Here is an 18267-nt window from a genome sequence, read left to right as displayed (position 1 = left end):
AGTACCTACAGCTCCAAAAGACACTTCATTACTTATGAAGCTTTGGCATTCCTTGAATAGTTTGGGAGACATAAATTACAATATTTGCTTTTGGTTTTTCTTTGGAAGAGCAGGAGTCACAATCCTCATGAGCGAACACAGTTTTGTACTCGGTCTGTTGCTTCCTCCAATTCTGGCCTTTTGCATTTCATTGACTTTCCTTATTTTGCCTTTGGTGTTTTTCCCTTCAGCTCCCTGGACTCTTAAGCTCCAAAAGTCACTCTCTAAACTTTCTCTTTTCCTTTAACCCCCCCTAAAATCTACCTCTTTCATCAACCTTTTGGTCCCCTGTCCTGATATCCCCTCATATAGTCAATTTTCCTTAGGTCTTCTTAGAAGCATATGGGACATTTAATCATGTGAAAGGGGATATACAAATGCAGGTTGCTGTTGTACTTTTCTGTTTCAAGCCTGCCTGTCACTGTACGTAGTTCTACATTAGAGGAAATCCTTCCACAGCATTGCTGCCTGAGATGCTGTGCTTTTCCAGGGCCACATGTTTTAAAATGATCTCCAGCGTCTGCAGTGCTCACTTTCTCCTACTTATGAAGGCAGTAAGGTAGATGCTAACACTGTCCCTCTTCAATTAACCTGTCTCTAGTGGCAGGTCTAGTCCCTCACCCAGGTGACAGGGGGCACGCAGAGAACACACTTTTCTCTGCCTTGCTTTACCTACAGGCCATTCCTCACCCATTTAGTCACAAGTGACCAAGTTTGATCTGGTTGCAAGGAGTGTAACGTTGTTCTGTTGTGCTGCTCTGTGCCAGGTCAGCACCCTGTGAAGAACCTACAGAGAGACAAAATGACAATGAAATAAATGCATTGCCTTTAAAGACATGGGACATTTTGTGCAAGATTCTTTCATAACCTCAGGTCATCCCAAAGCTCTCTACAGCCAATGAAATATCCGGAACCTGATCAGGTGTACCCGAGATCTCTGTGGGAAGCTAGGGAAGTGATTGCTGGGGCCCTTGCTGAGATATTTGTATCATGGATAGCGACAGGTGAAGTCCCAGAAGATTGGAGGTTGGCTAATGTGGTGCCACTATTTAAGAAAGGTGGTATGGAAAAGACAGGGAACCATTGACTGGTGAGCCTGACATCAGTGATGGGGCAAGTTATTGGAGGAAATCCTGAGGGACAAGGTTTACATATACTTGGAAAGGTCAGGACTGATTAGGGATAGTGAACATGGCTTTGTGTGTAGGAAATGGTGTCCTTGATTGAGTTTTTTGAATAAGTAATGAAAATGACTGATAAGGGCAGAGAGGTGGACGTGAACTGCATGGAGGTGTTCGACAAGGTGCCTAACCTGGTTAGCAAGGTTGGATCACATGGAATAGAGGGAGAACTAGCCATTTGGATATAGAACTGGCTCGAAGATGGACAGAGAGTGGTAGTGGAGGGTTGCTTTTCAGACTGGAGGCCTGTGACCAGTGGAGTACCACAAAGATTAGTGCTGGGTCCACTGCTCTTCATCATTTATATAAATGAATTGGATGCGAATATAGAAAGTATGGTTAATATGTTTGTAGATGACACCAAAAATTGGACGTATAATGGACAGCAAAGAAAGTTGCCTCAGAGTACATTGATTAGATGGGTCAATGGCCTGTGGAGTGGTAAATGGAGTTTAATTTAGATAAATGTGAGGTTCTGCATTTTGGAAAGGCAAATCAGAGCAGGACTAATGCACTTAATGGTAAGGTCCTGGGGAGTGTTGCTGAACAAAAAGACCATGGAATGCAGGTTCATAGTTCCTTGAAAGTTGAGTTGTAGGTAGATAGGATAAGGAAGAAGACATTTGGTATACTTGCCTTTATTGGTCAGTGCATTGAATATCAGAGTCACGTTTTGCGGTACAGGACATTGGTTAGGCCACTATTGGAATGTTGCATTCAATTCTGGACTCTCTGCTATTACAATCATAGTCAAAGAGATGTAACCCTTTGGTCCAACTTGTCCATGCCGACCAGATATTCTAACCTAAGCTAGTCCCATTTGCTAGCACTTGGCCCATAACCCTCTAAACCCTTCCCATTCATATACCCATACAGATGTCTTTTAAATACTGTAATTGTACCAGTCTCTCCCACTTCCTCTGGCAGCTCATTCCATACATGCACCATCCTCTGCGTGAAAACGTTGCCCCTTAGGTCCCTTTTAATTTTTTTTCCCTCTCACCCTAAACCTATTCCCTCTAGTTCTGGATTCCCCCACACCAAGTAAAAGACCTTGTCTATTTACCCTGTTGTAAAACTTGAAAAGGTTCAGCAAAGATTCATAAGGATGTTTCCAGGGTTGGAGGGTTAGAGCTACAGGGAGGGGCTGAATAGATGGGCTATTTTCCCTGTATGTCAGAGGCTAAGGGGTGACCTTATAGAGGTTTATAAATTCATGGGGAGTATCGATAGGTTGGATAGACAAACAATTTTTCCAGGGTGGGGAAGGGCATAGGTTTAAGGTGAGAGGGGTAAGATTTAGAAATAATCTAAGGGGCAACCTTTTCATGCAAAGGGTGGTGCATATATGGAATGAGCTGCCAGAGAAAGTGTTGCAGGTTGGTACAACATTTAAAAGGCATCTGGATGGGTCCATGAATAGGAAGGGTTTAGAGGATTATGGGTCAAACGCTGGCAAATGGGACTAAATTTATTTAGGATACCTGATTGGCATGGACGAGGTGAACCAAAGGGTCTATTTCCATATTGTATATCTCAATGACTCCAAGTACTTTTTAAAAAGTATAATCACCGTGTATTACTGAGGAAGCTTTTCATCTTGTACTCATGAGGACTGAACCTCAAGAACACTAAATCTCAAAGGGAACAACAATTCCCTTGATGGAAGTGGCTGCTGATTGGTTGGAAAGTGGACTCTGATTGGTAGAGGCACTCTCTTTTTGTCCCCCAGTATCTCTCTTTTCTCAGTACTTAGTGAAGCTCTGAATAGCCAAGAGACTAATTGTAGTCACTGCAGAGATGTAGGAAGTGGAGCAGTCAATTTGTAAGCAGCAAGTTCCCACAAACAGCAAGAGGTAAAGATCAGAGAATCTACTTTTACTGATGATGTTTGAGGAATAAATATTTGCCACAACAACTTTGCTGTGCTTTAAAACAGTGGCACAGGATGTTTGATGTTGACCTGACAGCGTGGACTGAGACTGAACTCAACATCTCATCTGAAAGAATGCATCTCTGACAAGGCAGTGCTCCCGTCAGTACTGCATCAGAACAAGAGGACCAGAGAGAAAAGGATTCTGAAAAAAATAGCACCACCCCAGTATTCTCTTCAGAGCCTTAATCTCATCCTTCTTTGGAAAGAACTGCCAAGACCAACTTTTTCTTGAACATCAACTGGCTAGCATTTTGCCCTCTGGTTCAGAATGTTGTGGTTCAAGACCAACCTTCATAGACATTATACACTGGCACTCCAATACAGTGTACAAGGAACGCTGTTCCATCAGAACTATGGCTTTTCAGATGAGATGTTAACTGAGACCACGGGCCGAATTACTGCCATGATGTGTTGGACTGAAGGGTCTGTTTCCGTGCTGTACATCTCTATGACCCTATGACTCTATGACAGATCTCATCCTTGCAGGGGTGGAAATGGGGGTGGAGTTGCTGGGCTTCATGGCTCGTGGAGGCATTGCCTGTCTCTGGATCTTGACAAAGCAGTCACGTGGAATTTTACGTGTGCAGCATAGATGAGATCAGAGCAAGTCTATTCTTTGTGCATTTCCTTGGATAGCCAGGGTACTCCTTTAGCGATAAAGGTACTCCTAGTCTAATAGTGACCATTGCCAATTGAAATCAGCCATTGTTTCCTGGTCTGGCTTACATATGACTCCATGGGGTCAGGTATAGCCCCTTGGGGGGGTGGGGGCGCAGACTCAGGATATTGTACCTCATGAAAGCAGTGCCAAGGGAGACTCAGCTACCACTGTGGATTTGTCACTGGCCTCTGTTCCTGTGACTGGTGCTGTAATTCACTGACCAACTGGGAGGCTGGACCATGCTATTGGCTGCCACTGGGCAGCAGGAGTCCATTGGCAGGAGGGTCCTTAGGCTAAACAGTTTTCCCAGAGGTCCCACCTGGAAAACACTTGCCGTCCGTCAGTCAGTCCCTGGTAATGTAAAGAGCTTTGGACATTGATACCATAATCATGCTAGGGGAGTGCTCATTCTTGCTGGAAAAGCGCAGCAGGTCAGGCAGCATCCAAGGAACAGGAGAATCGACGTTTCGGGCATAAGCCCTTCTTCAGGAAGAAGAGTGCTCATTCTTTACAAGTGAGTGAGAAAACATCAACATGGGAAGATCACATTGTTTCATTTCCTTCATTTTTGGACTGTGGACTAAAAAAGAAAGATACTGCTTCAAACCAAAGAGATGAGTGTAGCGTTAAAATCATAGTTACTGGAGAATATTGAGGGTTATCGAAAATATTACTTTCTACCAAACAGAAAAACTGAAAGAACTATGGATACTGGAAATCAGATAATAAAATCAGAAATTATTGGAAAATCTCAGCAATCTCTCTGGTAGAATCTGTCAAGAGAAAGAAGAGTTGATGTTTCAGGCCCAGAGTCAATTCTTCAGAAGGGTCTGAAGAAGATCTGTTCTGAAGATGGGTCACTGGACCTCAAAACATTAACTCTGCTTTCTCTTCACAGATGCTGCCAGACCTGCTGAGTTTTTCCCATAATTTCTGATTTTGTTTGCATTGTTACTTTCCCTGGAGCAATGAGAGTGAAAGCAGATAAAATGGAGCAAATGAATGTTGAACTTGGGGACAATTGCTTGACAACCTTTTGATTGGCTCTGGATCAGGTGACCATTGCTTATGTGGAACCAATGCAGCAGAAACATTTTGTCTGCAGAGAGAAACTATCACAAAAGTCTCTGTGTGTCTCTCTCTTATATGGAGGCATCAGACAGTTACCAGTTAATATCTTTCTCTGCAATGTCTGTCTTGAAGGAGAACTAAAACTTCTTGAGAACATAGAAAGGACGATCTCGAAATAAAAGCGGAAACAGCCTTTTGTCGATATCAAATAATGGAAAAGAAACTAAAGCAAACTACTCATTGAATCCTGTTCTCCAGTCCTGGCAACATCCTGGTAAATCTTTTCTGAACCCTCTCCAGTTTAATAATATCCTTCCCATAACAGAGCGACCAGAACGACAGACAATGCTCCAGAACAGGCCTCACCAACATTCTGTATATGCTCAACATGACATCCCAACTCCTATATTCAAAGGTGTGAGCAATGAAGGCAAGCATGTTAAATGCCTTAACCACCCTGTACACCTGTGACACAAATTTCAAAGAATTATGTTTCTGAACCTCTGTTCTATAACACTACCCAGGGCAGTACCCTTAATTGTATAAGTGTTCTTGTTTGTATTACCAAAATGCAATATCTCATATTTATCCAAATTGAACTCTATCTACTAGTCCCCAACCCATTGACCCAATTGATCAAGATCTCTTTGTCATCTGAAAAAATCATCTTCACTGTTCACTATTCCACCAATTTTGGTATCTTCTGCAAATGTACTAACCGTGTGTCCTTTATTCTCATCCAAATCATTGAGATAAATGATAAACAAAAGTGTTCATCCGGCCTTTGGCTCTGTAATGGAAGCAAAGAATTAACCTCATATCTGGTAGGTGCATAGATATTACCTTCACAGAGGCTCTTCATATCTGCTTTGTGTGTAGCTACATGTACTAATACATACAAATCTCCAAGGTGAGGCAGCTATGTGTATGCCTCAAGCATTACCTGCACAATACCAATGTGACCCTTCCCTTGAACTGCTATGTCTATGAGCTAAGTGACTCCCCTTGCCTGAAGACAGGAGATTACTGAGTCCATGATCTATGCTGGGCTCTTCTAGTGTTCATTGCAGCCACAATTTTTACACAGGCCTTTTATAGTTGTGGAAGGGGGATTTTGATGGCCAGCAGGATATAGGACTGTTTTGTACCCTACTGCATCTCTTCAACTGAGGCATGTAGATCCTCAGCTGAGAATCATGGAGATACCCACTCCATCCCTCCCTGCTGTGGCCTGTTCGTGTGATATTTGTGAATCAGTATGTAAGATAAAAAGTTGCATTGCTAACATTTGTTTTTGTGTTATTTCATGTTGTGTTGTAAGATGTGTGATTCATATGCAGTATATTAATATCATTTATTTTAGAGTTTGGAATTTGAACCAGTGGCATGAGGGTTTTACTCTATGTATATGAGAGAGTTTAATAATTAACTTGTCAGTCTTTTTGGACTGATTTTAAGCTTGTATCTGACAGAAAGGAGGTGACTGGGGCCCTCCTGGATTGATCATTTGTATTCTGAGAGTTTCACAATTAGTGTATGGAAATATGAAAAGGCATCAGCTTGCTTTTGTTTTAGAAGAACCTAGAATTTATTTTTTTTATTTGAGAAAATTCAATTGATTAGAAAGCTTTAGGAGGTAGTTTGTAGAAGCATTGGCTGGGATTGGATGTCAGAATGGTTTCTCTGGGATCTAGGAGTTCGTTCGGAACTGTTAGGAAATAAGTTACCTCACTGCCAGCATTTCAGCTTGAAAATTTCAGTTTTTGGTTTGAACTCTTGGGTTATTTGAAAATATGAAAGTTTAAGCTCAGTTGTGTGAATAATCAAGGAAGATTATCAAACTCTTAATGTGTCAGTGGAAGACCATCTCATTAAATAAATCAAAATAAAATATGATCTCTTAAGCTAGGTTTCAGCTAACAGTGAATACAGCTAACAGTGTGGCTCTGCACGGATGTTTGGTGCCATGGATGTTGTGACTGTGACTCCAGGGTAGTCTGCTATACTTGGTGACCACTGACAGCTTACTCCCAAACATTAGTTTGCTCTCTTCTACTCATACTGATATTACATGGTAGCATTCAGAAGTAAGATGCATGGGTTTGAGCTCATATCTTGGGCGCTCCTGACAGGTTGTAAGTGGGCAAGATAATAAGCATATCACTTATCCACTGAAACTTACCAACTAACTATATTGCTACATAAATTCTGCACCAGGTAGCAATGGCAAGATGATAGCTTCTCCAGGCCTGGTCTTGAGAGTCCACTCAGTGGATCACAGCAGTACATTTTAATTAGGCAGGAGCAATGATAATTTCTCCTGTAGGGAAAGCCATGACGGGTCATCTGCTCCCAGAGTCAGACAACACGAAAACCACATTTACAGCCTTAACTCAAACTGTTATCCCAAAGATGTCTCTGCGAAGGCTGATAAAATGTGACCATGTGACTTCTCAAATGGGTGCTTTTAGTGTGGAGTAGAAAGTGAGGACAGCAGATGCTGGAGATCAGAATCGAGAGTGTGATGCTGGAAAAGGTCAGGCAGCATCCAAGGAGCAGAAGAATAGACGTTTTGGGCATAATCTCTTCATCGGGAATGAAGGGCTTATGCCCAAAACATTGATTCGCCTGCTCCTTAGATGCTGTCTGACCTGCTGTGCTATTCCAGCTTTCAGTATGGACCCAAGATATGCAATTCACATTGAGCCTGCCTCCGTTCGCACAGTCTTTATCATTTTTTTGGTGTGACTTCGAACCTAGCTTGTACCACCATGCTCTCCCAGACCAAAAATCACCAGTGTAAGCAGACCTTTTGAAAGGTTGGGTTTGAAACGCTGGGAGTTTAACAGATTCTTCAGACCCAACCCAGGAGTGGAATTCTGGACACACTCACCTGAATGGCTCAATCTGCAATTAATGTAAAGGATCCCATGTATACTATTTCATAGGAGATCGCTGGAGATTTCTCCAGTGACCTAGATCAATAATTACCTCTTAGCCAGCAGCACTGAATAAAATTCAGATTGTTTCCTCACATTGCTGTGTGGAACTTGACTGCTCCATGTGCTACTTCACAACGTTGATGACACTCCAAATGTGCTTCATTGGCTGTGATGTGCTTTGGGATATTCCATCATCCTGTAAAAGCCCTATAGATAAACAAGGTCTTTCTTATGCCGCTGAAAGATTACATGAAACAAAGAAAAGGCTACAGCAATCAGAGAAAGAGAAACAGAAGAGAAGAGGGAGCCACAACAAGATTGGAAGCAAAGGACGGACATATGAAGGATAATGAAAGGGAATACTGAAATTAAGAGGGAGAGAAGAGATCCAAAGGATGTGCAGGTTAGGTGGATTGGCCATGCTAAATTGCCCATAGTGTTCAGGGATGTGCAGGTTAGGTGGATTGGCCATGCTAAATTGCCCATAGTGTTCAGGGATGTGTAGGTTAGGTCAGGGGTAAATATGGGTTAGAGGGAATGGGTCTGGGTGGGTTACTCTTCGGAGGGTCAGTGTGGACTTGTTGGGCCAAAGGGCCTGTTTCTGCACTGTTGGGATTCTATTCTATTCTATAAAAGAAGAGAGAAAATGTAAATGAACCATAGAAGAGAAGGAGAAATCTTGGCCCCTCAGATAGAAGAATGCAAAAAAGCTATCAAAAGGTTTGCTGAACAGAGCTAAGGCATTGTTCTGAGCTAAGCTGGAAATGATTTCTGTTTGAAAAACTGACATTCATTGATATTATTAAGTTTTGAACGACAGGTACTGGATTTGAAATGTTAACTCTCTCTCTCTCTCTCTCTCTCTCTCTCCCTAATGGTGCTGCCAAAAACACTTTCTCCTGCACATCCTGTTTTTATTTCAGATCCCCAGATACTTTGCATTTGTGTAAAAGGCTGTATCTGAAGAACAACTTTATACATGCGACTGAAATGAGGGGGAATTTTCACTCAGAAAGTGGTGTTTCATTTTTGAAACTATCTATGTGGGAGGGCTGTGGAGGCTCAGTAATAAAGACAGAGATCAATAGATTCCTAGGTATTAAAGATATCAAGGGATATGGAGTCAGTCTGCAAAAATGGTGTCGGGTTGAAGAGCAGGTATAACCTAGTTTAATGGTTGAGGAAGGTGGAGGTGCCAAATGACCCACTCCTGTTTATTTTAGGCACAGAGAGGAGGTAACAATGCGAATCAGAACTGCTGAGAGTTCACACTGTTCAGCTTTTGGTTTAATTCCAGTTGAGCAGCATTGTGAGGTAGAGAGACGAGGTAATAGCACATAGAGGGCAGAGTGGTGAAGATCATGGAGCATAACAGGGGTCTGTAATGAGCTGAAGAATATTACAGAAGAAGCTTGGATTTGCTGTCAGAACTGAAGTGAGGAGGAACAGACTTGTATTTACATAGAATCTTTCACAATCTCACAACCTTACACCTAATGGGATGCCTTTTCAAGTATTGTCACTGGAGTAAATACAGCAAGCTCCCACAAACAGTAATCAGATAATGGTTAAATCATTTTTTTTTAGGGAATGACTAACATTGGCCCAGAAAAATTGGAAGAACTTCCCTGATCCTCTTTGAAACAAAAAGGCAGGGAAGGGGGAAATTACATTTTAAGGGTTCATTTGAAAGAGCTCATTTGACAGTGCAGCATTTCATCAGTAGTACACTGCTCGTGTCAGCATTGCGTATGTGCTGAAGTTTCCAGAGTGAGAATTGAACCCACAGCCTTCTGACTCAGAGGTCAAAATGAATCATGACTTCATGCTTCCAGAGAATGCTCATTCTATAAGGGCTCAGCGGGTTTCCAGAAATTGCAGAGCTCCATTCTTGTGGCTTCCAAAACCATGTGCAATCAGATGTATGGTCAATCTTGTAATATGCTGCTATTAATTTGCTTTATCGCATTTGACTGTTAAAAGTGACAACATGACTGGAAGGAGTTAAGGAAGCAGCCTTTGCAATTTAACAGGTGAATCTGTGATCTTGAACTTTTACCATTAAATTGCTTGGAGAACCCAGGCCAGTGTATCAGCCTCCTGTGTTTGTTACCTGAACTAAGGCTTACATCCCATTAGAGGCTGTGTCCTTGCTTTATGTGCGGGATCACAGTCTAACACACAAAGCATACTGTTTGTAACACAGGCGCGTGCATGGGAGTAAATCACATGTATAGGTTCTGCTGTTTTAGTTTCAGTGCAGCTCCTGCAGTCACTTGGTTGCCAATCAATAATTAATGAAACGCTCAAAGGACTCTGTATCGTCAAATTTAATTGCTATCCTGCCGATATAGTGAGCTGCATTGCTACTCTGAAGTTAAAAAAAAAGTGGCTGTGCTGCAAAGATATTCCCGTAATGCTGCTGTGTTACCTTATACAGCATCACTTGATGGATTGGGCCTGTCTTGATCTATGCACTCAGTGCAACACAGCCTCGGATTTCTATATTAAACAGCTTTGAAGTTATGTTGGAATCTCACCAACATCTGCTACTCAGCAACACAGACGTGTTGTGCTAAATGTGCCAAGCAAAGCAAATGTCTCTTTTCCTCCTGCAGAATTCCCCAGTTAGCATTCGATATTCTTAATCAAGATTATGAGGAGCTGGAACAGCACTGCACATATCACAAACCTCAATTTGCAAGCAATAAGAATGAAGTACATACAGTCATTTGAAATACAATGTGTGTTGAAGTGCTTTAAAAGAAATTTTAATCAAAATCTCTCTCATTAGGGACAGTTTATAATTTCATTCAAGCACATGATATATTCCAAGAACCCACTCTACTACCATAATGATGTCTGGCAGGAGTTGTCGAGCTGCAATCTAGCTACAGAACTCAGGTCATGAAATATAGGACAAGACTAAAGGTTATCCACCGAGTTCATCAATCAGCTTACACAATTTTAACTCTCTTCTATAATTGGCATGGAATAACAGGATCATAGAATCTTAACAATGGGGGAGACCCTTTGCCTATTTGTATGTTGGTTTGCTCAGACAGTTGGCTAGTTGGTTTGCAATGCACAGTGCTGTTACCATGAAGGATTCTCCTTCTCAACCTCTGCCTTCACCTGAGGTGTCAGTGACCTTCAGGTTAAACCAACACCTAATGGTGGTCTCTGTCTAATAGACAGCACAGTCTGCAAGAACTTATATATAATCATATACACATATCCCGATGCTCTTTCCTGACAATGCTTTCCTTGTCATTAGTGAAATATAGTCATTTTTTCTTTTGTAACCAATGAGATAAATATTACAGGTTTGAATGTATATTTTTACTCTGTTTGAAGGTGTGAAATGGACTATAGCTAGACGGCAGCTTGTTTTATATCTCTACCCATTTTTCAAATCAATTATATAAAAGGCTGTGGAGATGCACAATGGGCTGGGGCTCAGCATCTCCTGTTGTTTTATTTACATAGAATTTCCAGCACAGAAACAGGCCACCCAATCCAGCAGGTCAATATCAATGTTTATATTCCATATAAGTCTCCTTCCTCTAAATATGTCAGCACATTCTTTCTTCCTGTCTTCCCCATGTGCCTATTTAGCTTCCCTTCAAATACATTAGTGCTATTCACTTCTCATACCTATTTATCTAAGTAATTATTTATACATGTGTCCATGTGAGTCTATCATATACAGATCACCAGATCACCACCCCTAAACAGATCAAGGAATAATTTTTGACAGTACTTTTGCTTCTTTGCAAAATTAAATGAAGCCGACTGCCTGTGCTGGTCAGGAGGGATCTTGTGAATATGAAACTAGGTTTCTGTGGAAACTTGAGCTATATCTTCACGATGGAAAACAAAAGCAATCTTGGTCGCAGTTTGTATCTGTGTTGTCAATTGTGTCCAAAGTGAAAAACTCTATCGTATATGTGAAACAAATGTATCGTTTTCTTCACCCTTCATGAGATGTGTGCTGCATTTATTCCCTGTCACTGATCATTTATTTATATCAGTATATATTAATATAGTTATATATTAAGCTATTACATATCTATCTTACATTTCTGCATCATATATATTCACATATATTAAACATCTAACATGACATGCCATTCAAATAGATAGTAGATCTATCTGTATGTTTTATATATGCGTACATGTGGATACAGATATCGACCTATTCATCTCATTTTCTGATAATTAATGTCTTTCTAATTTGACAGCTCTGAGGAACAGTTGAAAATAGGACAGATGTGTTTGGAAATCACTTCTGACTATAGACAACTCTCCTTCCCTGAAGGGCAGATTACATATAGGATACTACATGCTGAGATGGATAATCTGATTTTGTACATTCCAAGTGATGCTGACTGCACTACTCACCAACAGCCTAGATTTATGCAGATCTAAGTGTCTTGTTACGCTTTTTCCAAAATGGCATTTTTCTTTGTTGTTTTTGAAATTACAATTTTTTTCCTTATCTGAAAGGTATAAGCAGTTTCTCAATACAGAGCAGAATGGTCCAGTTGATAGCTTACCAGTGGTGCAAACTTCATGCATAAATTCAATGAATTATTGTCTCCAACAAAAACTATGTTGAAATGTCATTTGATAGCATCTTTGCTCAAATTCCAGACAAAATTCTCTCTGAAACTGTTGTGCTAATTTGCAAGGATCTACCTCCCAGTTTTTCACCCCTAAAGTTTCTACCCAACCGGTAAACAGATCTCAAACAGCATTGTAAATCTGATGCTGATCATTGAATCATTGTATTATTGACTGTGTGTACTGATGAAGCTTGTGAGAGGAACCAAGTTGGCAACTGAAGTGAATAGGATAAATTTTTCGCTGTGGGGAAGGGTTCAAAAGATCATAAGATACAGAAGGAGGAGGAGGAAGAGGCCATTCAACCCTTTGTGCCTATTCTGCTGTTCTATAAGATCATGGCTGATCAGATTGTGGCCTTACTCCTCTTTCACGCTTGTCCAGCGTAATGTTTGATTCCCTTGTGGATTAGAGTTTAGATCAGTCTTGAATTCATGCAGTGGCTTAGCCTCCCAGCCTCTTTTGGGAGTAAAACTCTGAAGTTTAATGATTCTCTGCATCTTCAATGGGAGAGCCCTTCTTTTGAAACTCTACCCCTTAGTTCTAGATAATTCCAGGATAGGTAACAGCTTCTCAATTTCAATGATGTGAAGCCCTTTCAGAATCCTGTACATTTGATTTAAGATGACACATTTTTGGGAGTATAGAGGAATTTTGTTTACCCTTATGAAAATTCCATCGAAGGGTAATTTAGATTAGATTCCCTACAGTGTGTGGAAACAGGTCCTTTTGACCCAACAAGTTCACATTGACCCTCCGAAGAGTAACCCACCCAGACCCATTCCCCTATATTTACCCCTGACTAATGCACCAAATTCACCTAACCTGCACATCTTTGGACTGTGGGAGGAAACCGGGGCACCCAGAGGAAACACACGCAGACACGGGGAGAACATGCAAACTCCACACAGACAGTCACCTGAGGCTGGAATCGAACCTGGGACCCTGGTGCTGTGAGGCAGCAGTGCTATCCACTGAGCCACCGTGCTGCCCCCCAATTTAATTAAGTTCTGTTACATGCATGATACCAGAAGGGAGGAAAAAAGTCATTGTGTGCCAGAGAACAGTAAAACACTAATTACTTCACCGTCCCCAATGCTAGTGTCCTTTGCTCAACTAAGCAGTCTATTTTCCATGTACCTTTTTAGATTCTTCCTCTTCAAGTGTTTATTTATTTTAAAATAATATTACTGGAGGGAACTGGTTCAATTCTTAGTATTAACTTTGAACTTCTATCCACTAAGGTTAGTAATGTCAGAATTGTTTCCAGTGAAATTAAAAGCTACCAGCCTGAGCCATTCAGTGTTCCAGGGTTTCTTTGTCAGAATCTCATAGACATAGCCATTGTCCTCCTGGAGATTAAGTCCTCTGAGCACACATCTGTGCTAGACAAGGGATAACACGCTTAAATGGGAGACTTGGATCCCTGCAATTGTCTCCAATTGCTTGGCATTTAAAAACATCTTTGTATGAGAATGTGGGCATTACTGGCAAGGCCAGCACTTGTCACTCATCCTTAACTGGACTGATTGGCTTGCTCAGCTATTCAGAGGGAAGTTCAGAGTCAACCATATTGCTGTGGGTCGTGAATGACATGTCAGTGGACTAAGTAAAGACTGCATATTCCCTTCTGTCTGAAGTGGATTTCAAATAAATTTTGCAACAATGGTTACAATTAGGCTAGCTTTTATTCAATTCACCATTCTCCATCTGCCATGGTGGGATTTTAATTCAAGTCCCTTGAACATGGCACTCTGGATTTTGTATTCATTGGCACCACTGCTTCCCCTCAGAATTGATTGTGCTCATTATTGGCTGTCCCTCAATTTGAGGATGTCTATAACTGAGGATGCTGATTCTTGACTTTCACATCTTTGCACCCATGAGACAGGATGTCCCATGAGTTAAGATTTCATAATTGACAGTTCTGGAGGTGCATTTGTTGTTAAAATTATGGTCCAGTAAACACATGAGGTAAGGTGGAAACAGATGAGGTAAGGTGGGGCAGCATGGTGGTTCAGTGGTTAGTGCTGCTGCCTCACAGCAACAGGGACCCGGGTTCAATTTCTGCCTTGGGGTGACTGTCTGTGTGGAGTTTGCACATTCTCCCCATGTCTGCATGGGTTTCCTCCGGGTGCTCCAGTTTCCTTCCACAATCCAAAGATGTGCAGGTCAGGTGAATTGGCCATGGTAAATTGCCCAGTGTTCGGTGCATAGTCAGGGGTAAATATGGGGAATGGGAATAGGAATGGGTGTGGGTGGGTTACTCTTATCAATGTTTGGATAACTAGCTCTCAACTGTTTGACATTTATGAGGCTAACCTGGTAATTAACCTTTATGCTAAGTGCCTTAAGTAAATATGTAGTTATTATCAGTAATATTGTTGATTATACATGTACAATAATTGATAACAATAGTTATTATTGTACACTTAATGCTTATGAAAGCCATAAATGAATTTTAATTCTCCTACCTTGTAGAACAACTGACAAGCTTCTATGTAAGAACATCCATTCTTTAGGATTTACTGCCTCGATATAATTGATAAGGATATAGGATCAGTACTAGGCCATTCAGCTAATCGAGCCTGCCATTCAATACAAAGATGGCTGATTGAACCTTCTGTGCCTTTTACCTACCCCATCCCCATAAACCAACAAGATATACAGTGGATAATTCCATGAACTTGCAAGCATACAATGGAAGATATTGGAGTAGGCCATTTGGCCCTTTAATTAGAGACTTGGTGATTGATCTCAATTCCACAATTACCATTTCTCCTAACGCCCTTAGTGTGAGAAACCTGCCAATCTTTGTCTTGAACATACTGCATGATTGAGTATCCATCAATCTCAGGGTGGGAGAATCTCAATAAAATAAACATAACTCATAAAAAAAATCACAATTACAATTGATGAGAAGGTGGGAATGATTATATAAAGGTGCAGGTTGGTAAAGATTTTTCGCCAAACCATAGAAGATCCTGGATCTTTCTTTGTCCTGCATTCAGCTGTAGTTAGAAAACCAGCCTTAACAACATCCTCAATGGTCAGTTCTGGGATGAGGCAGGGAAGGCGAAAGCCTACTTGAAGCAAATTGGAACTTCAGAAAGCGATTTAAAATGGAACAAATTCTGTCTGCAGGAGGTCGATGTGAATTGGTGCTGTTTACAATCCTTGATAGCTTTGTCCTCCATTCCATTTCAGCTTGAATAGATGGTTTTTATAAAGGTCTAACAGTGTGGATAGTTGGAGATTACTGGTTGTAGTCCCACTTTCTGTGCAAACATAAGCCTCTGAACCAACATTCTAGATGGCTTGTGCATTTCTGAGAGTTCATTTTCCACTTAGCCTGCTTAAATAACAGTAACAATAAAAAACAAGGAAACTCAAATTTACTAGAGCGCAATATGTTGCCACTGCCTCCTGCATTTAAGAACTGCAGCCTTCAAATTTACTGCTTAAACAGAAGTGCAATGAAGCACATTCTTCCAGGAGAGTTGGATTCACATGCAAAATTAAATGTTGACAAAGTAACTCCAATAATTTGACAGCTCCCAGGTTGACTCCAGTGCAGCCCTGCCAATTGTGTCACAACACTACAGTTTACTATACAGCACTGCTATGCAACAAAAATTACAAAGGAAGCTACAAGAGAGCAAGGATTTCTGACAGCCTCCAGGAGAGAGGTGAACAGGAAAAAGATACATTGAGCATGCTGAATAGGCTGATGGGGATTAACAGTTGCCAGACATGACCAGCCAGATCTGATTAATCAGCCCTTCACGTAATAACTCCCTGGTCCACTCTTGCACTAAGAGCCCTGCCAACCATTATAGCAATCTCTGTAAATATGCAATGCCTACACAAAAAGCAACATCTGTTTCCACAACTGCCAGGCAGTCCATTCATCTCACTTCAGATTCCAATCTACAGCACCATTACACAGAAACCTTGGGGGACACAATGCAAAGAGATTGCCAATTCATTGTATTTCCCATGTTCCTGCTCGGTGTCACTTCCCACCCTTGTCGTTTGTGCTGTACGAGGTCATTTGAGTTCTGCTCATCTCACAGGAAGTGGGCACCTGTGTCATGACAGTCATCTGGAGCTGAACCTCACCCCGCTATTCGGATGTTTGGAATTTTAACCTGTGCTTTTCAGCACAATTGGCCAGATCCTTCTTTAAACATCATATAATACAGCACAAAGGTGGCCATCTGGCCCATCAAATCACCACCAACAAAACAGAAAGTGCAGGTGATGTTCATCATCTGTGGAGAGAGAAACTGAGTTAATGGGCTAAATCTTAGAGGTGGCTGAGTGATGTTGGCTATAGTGAGGAGTGTGTGGTAGAATTGAGTGACAAGTACAGTCAGGCCCATCTCAAAATCAAGATTATCTCACTCCATCTTTTATGCTTTTCATAAGCGGGGTAATGAGATTCTCACTAGGCACCAGTAAGCTGCTAACTTCATGGGAATTAATATTTGTTAAACACTTTGTTAATGTCACACCTTGCCTCATTAATACTTTTATCTTACCATCCTCACCAAACGAGCCTGACATCAGGAAACCTTGAGAAGGAAACCAGAACATGTACCAAAATAAAAACAGAACATGCAAAAAGTGGAGAAACTCAGCAGTCTGGCAGCATCTATGGAGAGAAAGCAGAGTATTGAGTCCAGTGACCCTTCTTCAGAACTCTGCTTTCTCTCCACAGATGCTGCCAGATGTGCTGAGTTTCTGCAGCAATTTCTGTTTTTGTTTCAGGTTTCCAGCATTGGCGATCTGTGTTTTATTATATCAAGTACCTGGGTTGGATTCAGCTCAGCTCTTAGTCCAAATCACCTCCATGTTGCTCACATCCAAAATACATTTTAGGACAGAATCCACAGGCATCAGCCACATGCACCCCTCAGCCAAGGATATTGATGTCTGGAATCTGCCAACCCTTCACAAACAGGGCAGGTGACTGAGTTGCCAGTGGTGGTGGGGGGGGGGGGGGGAGAGCACTTTGGGGCCAGTGTCCATAATTCTATTAGTTTTAAAATAGTGATGGAAAAGGATAGACCAGATCTAAAACATAAAGCTCTAAATTACAGGAAGGTCAATTTTGACTGTATTAGGCAAGAATTGTCAAAAGTTGAATTGGGGGCAGATGTCAGGTATAGACAGCAGGGATCAAATTAATCCCTCGAAGAATTTAAAGGCAGTAGGGGTATACTTATGAGGGAATTCATGAGAGCAAAAAGGGGACATGGAATAGCTTTGTCAAATAGGGTCAAGGAGAATCCAAAGGGATCCTATAAATACATTAAGGACAAAAGAGTAACAAGGGAGATGTTAGGGCCAATTAAAAGTCAGCAAGGCTGCCTATGTGTGGAACCACAGGAGATGGGGAGAAACTAAATGAGTATTTTGCAACAGTGTTTATTGTGGAGAAGGACATGGAAAATAGACAACTTGCAGAAATAAATTGCGACATCTTGCAAAGTGTCCATATTACAGAGGAGGAGGTGCTGGATGTCTTAAAATGCATAAAGGTGGCTAAATGCTCAGTCCCTGATAAGTTGTACTCTAGAACTCTTTGGGAAGCTAAGGCAGTGATTACATGACCCCATGTTGAGATATCAGGATCATCGATAGCCACAGGTGAGGTGCCAGAAGACTGGAGTTTGGCTAACGTGATGCTATTACTTAAGAAAGATGGTAAGAAATAGCCAGGGAACTACAGAGCAGTCAACCTGACATCAGTGGTGGGCAAGTTATTGGAGGGACAGGATTTACATGCATTTGGAAAGGTAAGCA

The 18267-nt window shown here is 41.4% G+C and overlaps 1 protein-coding gene across 2 annotated transcripts in view; it reads right to left on the bottom strand.

The window, feature by feature from the left end:
* The window catches only part of khdrbs2 (KH domain containing, RNA binding, signal transduction associated 2), a 622325-nt gene that overhangs the window by 27726 nt on the left and 576332 nt on the right, over positions 1-18267 (bottom strand). Inside the window, exon 12 of one of the 2 annotated variants that reach the window (XR_011954816.1) lies at positions 730-826. The exons of the other annotated variant lie outside the window; for it this stretch is intronic. The gene's annotated coding sequence lies outside the window, so the exon portion shown is untranslated. Of the gene's footprint in view, positions 1-729; positions 827-18267 lie in introns of those variants that run through there. 2 annotated transcript variants of the gene reach the window in all.

The sequence above is a fragment of the Chiloscyllium punctatum genome, chromosome 3 (assembly GCF_047496795.1).
Source record: "Chiloscyllium punctatum isolate Juve2018m chromosome 3, sChiPun1.3, whole genome shotgun sequence".
Classification (NCBI taxonomy): Eukaryota; Metazoa; Chordata; class Chondrichthyes; order Orectolobiformes; family Hemiscylliidae; genus Chiloscyllium; species Chiloscyllium punctatum.
Note: the sequence above shows the minus strand (reverse complement) of the source record. Positions and strands in the feature narration are given on the sequence as shown.